Source organism: Hipposideros armiger, unplaced genomic scaffold (genome assembly GCF_001890085.2).
Source record: "Hipposideros armiger isolate ML-2016 unplaced genomic scaffold, ASM189008v1 scaffold_167, whole genome shotgun sequence".
NCBI classification, from domain to species: Eukaryota; Metazoa; Chordata; class Mammalia; order Chiroptera; family Hipposideridae; genus Hipposideros; species Hipposideros armiger.
In genome coordinates, this window is record NW_017731517.1 from 3,094,120 (window position 1) to 3,102,567 (window position 8,448).

The following is an 8,448-nucleotide window of genomic DNA, read 5'->3' on the forward strand; positions in this document are numbered from 1 at the left end:
ATTCAAAGTTTTCCAGAAGGAGCTGTAATCCCTGCAGCTGAGCCAGCGGGGGTGCAAATCGAGACCATGCTGCAAATGAAGGGGAGGTGACTTGGGTTTTGTCACATGTCTCATAACTGTAGCATCACACTTTCGTATATTAACCTTTCTGTGTAGAAATGTTATTTTAATTTTGACTGTTTATTACTGAATAAAGTCCTAAGTGGGCAACTTATTTTGGTTCTGCAATTACAGTCAACATCCCTGAGACAGGATTGACATTTTACAAACGGATTAGTCTGGGCATCAGGAGATTTACACCAGACATGATGGGTGGTTTTGCGAAATCCATCCCATAGCTAGAAAAGCACACCAAATGTATTAAGCTGTATTTGCATGTAAAAAGCCATTAAAAAATAAGTAGCATTTTTCATTAGAAAACTTGTTCATTGCCAAAAGCTTGTGAACTATTTAAAAGTATACATGATTCTAGAACTCACTTTTAGCTACAAATGTTTTAGTACATTTCCTTTCATTGCCTTTCCTTCTTTCGTTCTGTCCGTCCATCTGTGGGAAGCTGAATAATGCTGCCCAAAGGTATCGGCCTCCTAATCCCCAGAATCTGAGAATACTACCTGATTTGGCAAAAGACCTGATTAATTCAGCAATCTTGGAATGGGGAGATTATTTGAGATCACAGGTGCCCTCAGAACGGGGACGCAGGAGGAGACTGGACGAGGATGAGGGAGGTGAGGCGTGGTGTCCCCTGGCTTTGCAGGTAGAGGAGGGGCCACAGCCCAGGCGACAGGCAGCTTCAAGAAGCTACAAAAAGCAAGGAGAGGGATTCCCCCCAGAGCTTCTGCAGAGAGTGTAGCCCTGCTGATAGCTTGATTTCGGCCCAGTGCTTCTGCTTTCTGACCCGCAGAACCATAAGAGGGTATTTTGTTTTAAGTTACCAAGGTAATTTATTATAGCAGGAATAGGAAACAATGCAACATGAACCTGTTGGTTTTTAGACCTCTCAACCTACTTACCACATGTCTTTTTATATGATTTATATGTTGCTATACATATACATGTATATGCATATGTGTATATTACATAAAATACGTGATAAAATAAAATATATAAATATATTAAAAACAAGATGCAATATATACATATATCCATGTATATGTGTATATTTTTACTTTTTATTGTGGTAAAATATACACACTGTAATTTAACATTTAAATCTTTCTTTTTTAAAGAAATTTTATCAGGGAACAGTGGGGTTTTTCCAGGTCCCATCCACTCCAAGTCAAGTAGTTACTTTCACTAGTTGTGGAGGGTGCAGCTCCTTGGCCCATGTGGGAATTGAATTGGCCACCTTGGTGTTATGAGCCTACATTACACTCTGACCACCTGAGCTAACCGGCTGCCCCTTAAATCATTTTTAAGTGTATAGTTCTGTGGCTTTAAGGATATTAACATTGTGCAACCATCACTACCACCTGTCTTCAAAACTTTTTCGTCTTTCTCAACACTAACCCCTATTCCTCTCCCTCCACTCCTAGCCCCTGGCAACCAGCATTGTACTTTCTGTCTATGAATTTGAGTACTCTAGACATGTCACATCATTGGAATCACACAGTATTTGTCCTTCTGTGACTGGCTTACTTCACTTAGCATAATGTTTTCAAGTTCATTGCTGTTGTAGCATGTGTCAGAGTTTTCTGCCTTTTTAAGTCTGAATAATATTCCACTGTGTGCATATATGACATTTTGTTTATCTGTTCATTTGTGGATGGACACTTGGGTTGCTTCCTTTTGGCTATTGTGAAAAATGCTGCTATGAACATGGGTGTATGTACAAATATCTGTTCACACCCCTGCTTTCATCTCTTTTGGGTAATGCCCAGAAGTGGAATTGCTGACCCAGGAAAATTCTACGTTTAATTTTTTGAGGAATTGCCATACCATCTTCTACAGTGATTGTACCATTTTACATTCCCAACAGGAGTACACAGAGCTCCAATTTCTCCACATCCTCACCAACATTTGTTATTTTCTATTTTTATTTTTATAATTATTCTAATGGCTATGAAGTGGTATCTTATTGTGGTTTATACAGGTATATTTTTATCTTATTTTTTTCCACTCAGTTTTATGTCAGAGTCTCCCAAGATTTTTTTGAAAACCTGTATATCAATCTATAAATATGTACTATAATTTATATAACCATTCCTCCTGTGGAACATTAGGCTATTTCTGATTTTTCACCATTGTGTATTATAAAAGTGTGAGCATAACTGAATCGTAAAACTTGTTTCGCATCTCCGAGAATGTCCAGAATAAATTACCCAAAGGAGCATTACAATGAAAATGATGGGTGTGTTTAACCAAGTTGCTTTCTGAAAGGATGTTCTGATCAGGAGACTATGAGAGGGCTGAGTAGCCCATTTTTTAAACCTATTTTTTCAGGTGCGGCATTTCTCTAGAATAGAGATGAGAATATCTGTGAAATTGAAGAACCATAGTAGCAGAATCCACTTGCTTATTTGAGAGGTTCATTTTCAATGTTGCAATGTTGGTTTTAAAGACCATTAGACATAGATTTTTCTTAGAGTCTCAAGAGACAAATTTCCATATGAAAAAAAAAAAAGACGATGGCTGGAAAAAATAATTTGCAAGCAACTCATAACATCTGAGCTCTGGTCTGGCTCAGCCACTACAAATCCATGTGACATTGGCGAATCATTTGAAATCTCTGGGTTTCAGGTGATTCAGTTCTGTATGAGTGGGTTCGGTCCTTGAATTTTCTCATGTGTCATATAATCATAGATTGTGAGCTCATGTATGGTTGAGTTTTAACTGTGGGTATCTTGTAGGTTTGAGTTTAAAGTGTGTCCCTGTAGACATTTCTTCTTTCAGACATACCAGGGGTATTATCAGCTGCGATGGCTTTTTAAAAAATATATATTTTATTGGGGAATTGGGAAGGGAACAGCATTGGGGAATCAGGGAAGGGGAACAGACAAGTTGCTGTCCTTTTGTTCTTCAGTCTAGTTGTGGAGGACGTCGCTTCACTGGCCCAGGTTGGTATTATCATTGTGCTCTTCCTGGGTGAGGCAAATCGGTCGCTGGCCACTGGGCGGCTGCTCATGGTAGTTCTTGGCAGCTCACGCCAGCTGTCAACTGCTCACGGCGGCTGCCAGCCACTCACGGCAGCTTTACGGTGGTTCACGGCAGCCTCACTGCAGCCTACACCATCGCCGGCTACTCACAGCAGCCCAGCTCCCGTTCGAGCTGTTGTTCACCATCTTAGCTGTAGAGGGCGCATCGTCACTGGCCCACAGGTGGGATCCGAATAGGGGCCCTGCTGCTCAGAGCTGGTGCTCCCAAGCCAGCTCTTAATCAACGCGCCACTCTGCTGGCCCTGCGATGGCTTTTTATGTGCCTCTTTCAATGCAGGCTTTCCCAGACTACAAGGTAGCATGGATGTGAACTGCAAACACAGGAGAGAAAAGGTCCATGGTTGGAACTCTCAGAATAGTATTGACTTTAAAGACAATCAGACTCAAAGCGCAGGAGAACAGAAAGCTATGTTGTAACATCTCTTTGCTGATAGGTGGATATTATTCTTAACTCACACGTTGGCTGAAGTTCTCCTTTAATGGTCCTGACTCTAGATAAGAACTTCTCCATCTTCCTACATTGGATCTAAGGCATTATTTCCTGTCCTCGTGGCTATTAAAGTAATAGCCCCTTGGCTGTCAAGTCCAGCAGAATTCATCAGGGCAGTCTGAACGTCTGCTTTTTGGTTTTCTTTATGCTTTGCCCCTATTTCCCTTACTTTCTTGCATGTTTAGTTATACATTTGAAAGGATGTTTATCATAGTTTGTCCATCGTTTCCAAGTGGGAAGGTCCTTGGTTAATCTAACTTGTCATATTTCCAGAAATGAAGGTCAGCCCTTTAAATTCTGTGATTCAATGGGTATTGACCACTTTCCTCCCATGTAGTTAATTTGGGTATTTATCTTATTTCACCTTCATGCATTGAGTGTTCTGAGTCCATGATATGTTGGAACCATGCTGACTCAGTTCTCTTGGAAGATCCTACTAAGAAACTGCACAAGTGAACTAAAAAAGCCAAAAGCTGAGGGCTGTAACTTTGGTACTGTGCACAGGGGCTGAACCTACCCTGGACAGGTGCCGTTGTCTTCCCTCAAACAGTTCAGCCTGTGCCATGATACAGACCATGAAGGTCACTTTCATTGCTGTGTTAGAGGTATCTCTGTTATATCATGAAGGGACAAACAACCAGCAGCACCCTGCATCACCAGTCAAGTCAGTGGTGAACTGGGGAGACTAGTTCTCACTGTGCCTGGCACGGGGAGGTCTGACTTGGGACTGGGTGTACGCTTGGGTTTTCTCGACATTGATTTGGCTATATGATCCAGCAATCTCACTTCTGGGTACCTGTTCAAAGTAAATGAAATCATTATCTCAAAGAGATATCTGTACCCCTATGTTCAGTGCAGCATTATTCACAATAGCCAAGGTATGGAAGCAACCTAAGTGTCCATCGACGGATGAACGGATCAAGAAAATGTGGTGTACATACACAATAGTATGTTATTCAGCCTTATAGAGAAGAAAGTCCTGCCATTTGAGATAACATGGCCTACAAAAAGAAACAGTGGCTTTCAAAGGATTTGCACAGAAGAGGAGGAGTTTTCTGTCAAAAGCAGACAGGGTCCTTGGTGAAGCCTGAACTTCCTGGTGTTTCCATTTTAAGCCTCTTAACTACATTTCTGTTTCTGTAGAGCAAGAGCAGAGCCCAGAAAAGTAATTTTTCTCCTTTTGTCTGGCAGGAAATGGTAACCCGTCAAACCTGCCTCAGAGGCAGCTTTTCAACTCTCGCTCAATATGATCCACGTTACGCGTCCATCAAGTGAAGGACTGGGAGCGACAACTAAGAAATCCCACAAGGCAACTAGTTATCGATTCTCTGTTCAGTCAGATGCTGAAAGTTCAAAGGCAGTGGGCTACGGCAGAAGTGTGAACCTGGCTGCCTGCCCATGTCTGGCCGAGGTAGGCAGGACTTTGGGCTAAAAAGCACCATCTTTGGTTTTAGCAAGAACATTCTTCCCTCCTCATGATCAATCGGAGTTTGATCCTAGCTGGAGGTCTGTTCTTCCTCACCTTTCCTTGGGACTTTCAGAAAAACCCAAAGAACACTGTACTATAACACGTACCTTTAGCCTGGCTGTTTGTATGATTGGGACTAGTTGGGGGGATGAAGTTTGTGATATTTTTTTTCCAAGAAGAAAAAAACTGGTATGGTCATAGTGTGAAGGAGAGTGTAGGAAGGGCTTAATTTATTTTGGAGGTCAAATTCTTTTCAGAAGCTTTAGAAGCATTGATTCATATTAAAATAATAAATGTTCTAATTACAGTTTAATCGTTTCCCCCTCATTCAGCCAGTTCCACAAGCTCTCTCATTAGCTGCACTACCTTAGTGGGTAAGAAGGATTGTGGGTGTTGCCCAAGGATTCGTGGACTCAATCAGCTGACATACGGCTGAGCTACCCTTGAACAGAATAAAAAAGTAACAGATCTTTCTGACAGCATCCTTCTCGCAAACCCCACCCCTACAGGTGTTCAGTGCCCTGAGGTTTTCTTGCTTAATCCCTCTGAAATCTTTCTCTGACCAGTTACCTTAAGAAGGATCAAGTAAACAAACTGTACTTTATTATGGATGGCCCTTGTAACTTCCTGTTATAATGATTTATTTGGGTTTCTCTACTTACTAGACTCTAACTTCTGATCAATACTTTTTTTATTGAATAAACTAATGTATGACTGATGAAAGTCGTAAATGACTGATAACTATTTTTCTTATTTCAAAGTAATTAAAATTTAATGCACTGGACTGGAAGCTTCTGTTGGACAAAGAGTAGGTCTTATTTAAGTTGCATCCCGGAGAATGACACAATATCTGGCACAAAACAGTTATTATTAATAAATAATAATAAAATGGTGACAGTTCCTTAACCTCAAAGGAGCAAGCGCTTATGGAAGAATTCTGACCTTGGACGAGAGCAGAGTTATATGAGTGTCTCTCCAGTTGCCCTTTGGAGTCACATGTCTGACCCTGGGACCCCTAAAGTGGGAGATGCTTGTGTGAGTAACTCCCTTTGACTCAGACCAGCAGAGCCACAGCAAACAGCTGCCTGACAGAGTGAGGTGGCTGTCACTTGATGTGTCCAAAGAGAGCCAGGATGTGTCCAAGTCACTGGACCAGAGTCCCTCCAATGAGAGGATGACATGAGCTCCAAGGTTCTGTGGATTGTGCGCTTATTTGCTCCATCATTCACAGAGTGACAACAGTAAACTGTCATCATTTCACAAGGGCTCAGCATAACCAAAGAAGCAACAAGAACATTCTCCTGGGCACAGCATGGAGTGCTTGTTGCATCTAGCGGGAATGCCCAAGCACATAAATCAATTCCCGTCTTAATTAGTCAGTGTCTGCTGAACACCTTGAAAACAGAAAAAGCCATATAACAAAAATTCCATAACAAACCCCCAGCTGCAGCCTGTCCCCTGAAAGTCCTGGTAGTAGCTTTGTTCTGATGATCCATCTTTCCTATCTCAGAAATTGTGAACAAACAGATTAAGGTAAACAGTTGGCAAGAAAACATTTCAAAATCTCTCCTCCTGCTAGAGGATGCAATTTGGCTGAGTGTTGTATATTTGCTTGAGCTGATTGAAAGAGGGAAAAAGAAACGCATCTGGCATCATGCAAATCAGCCAGCGAGTGTCGGGAGGGTGTGACCATTTTACAAAACAGTCCAGTTGATTTAGAAAAAAATATGCTTTCATCTTCATTCCTAAGCCAAAGGTTCATTTTGGAAATGGAAGCAAACTTCGTGACTCACTCTGGCTCCTGTCTGATGTTGACATGAGATGGTAGAATAAAGAGAGACGTGAACGGGGGATAAAGGTGAATCAAAAGTCTTGTGTGTTATGAGTAGGGGAGGACAGCCTAGTCCTCCTGGCTTCTCAGCTTCCTAAACTTCAGCCAGACATGGGACGAAGGCTTCTGCAAGCCTTGCGAAAGCCAGACGTTTGAGTCAGAGACGGCATGGAAAACACAGCGGGAGGATTCGAGAAGGGGTGTGTGCTCAGAGAACCACAGCGTTAACTCTAATGATTTTCATTTCATCAGAGAGGAAATGTGCTTACGGGACTGTGAAGACATCATGGACGGCAGCCTATGGGGTAGGGTGGAGTTCTCCTGCCACAGAGGGAGGTAGAAATGTGTGTGAATGAGAGTGAAGACAAACACTATAATGAAGACAAATGAACCGTGAAGGAAGAGAAGTTTGTGGAGAACGGGGAGAAGGGGTGGGACAGGATGGATGTAACTCTCACTGGTCCAGACGCTCAGCGACACTTGGCTTGAGGCACCTCCATGCTCAGGCCCATCCTTGCCCATCTCGCACACTCATGTCCGATCCCTCAGTAAACAGTTGCCTCTCCTGGCAAATATATCCAAACCCAACTTCTCCACCCCCTTCTGCCTCCTGGCCCTGTCTTCCTGTGTGGTTGCTGTAGTGGTATTCTCTGGGCCTCTGCTCCACACTTGCCTCCCAGCCACTTCTCTGCAGGGCATGCGCACAAGCCTTTTAAATGATCTCTCTGCTCCGAGTGCTGTGAGAGACGGTTCTGTCCCAGGCCTCTCTCCTTGGCTTGTCTTCATGTTCACATGGCATTCTCCCTGTGTAGCTGTCCATCTCCAATCTCCCCTTTTATATAAGGACACCAGTCATGTTGGATTAGTACCCACCCTTTGACCTCACTTTAACTTGTTTACATCTGCAAAGATGTCATCTCCAAGTCAGGTCACATTCTAAGGTACTAGGGTTTAGGACTTCAATATATGTATTTTGGGGGAGACACGGTTTTACTCTTAACAGTCATATTTTGCTTCTACCGTAGAGCATCTCAGGGCGTAGAGTCATTCCCACCATGTAGCTTTATGGACATGTGGGTTACCTTCTGATGGATGACTGTGGCTCAGTCACCCAGGCCTTATGTTATCTTGCCAATGGAGAAAGGTGTTTCATCCTCTATTAAAGCTGTAGCCTGGTTGCAACATCATTGCCTTAGTACTTAATCCTACTTTACACATCAAAAGCTGGATGTCTTCCTTTTTGCACTTTTTCTGCGACATTTTTAATCTTCCCTCAAATATCCCCTCCTCCCAATCTCTGGCTGCCCCCAGGAAAATGGATGCCCTAGACCAACTAGGAAGAAGGCCATGTAATTAGAAAGGTCAAAAGAATCAAGTATTGGGCCGGCCGAGTGGCGCAATGGTTAAGAACTTGCTTGGGATGCCAGAGGGCCCCGGTTCAGATCCCACATATGAGGGCCGGTGACACTGCCCTCCACAGCTAAGATGCTGAACAACAGCTCAA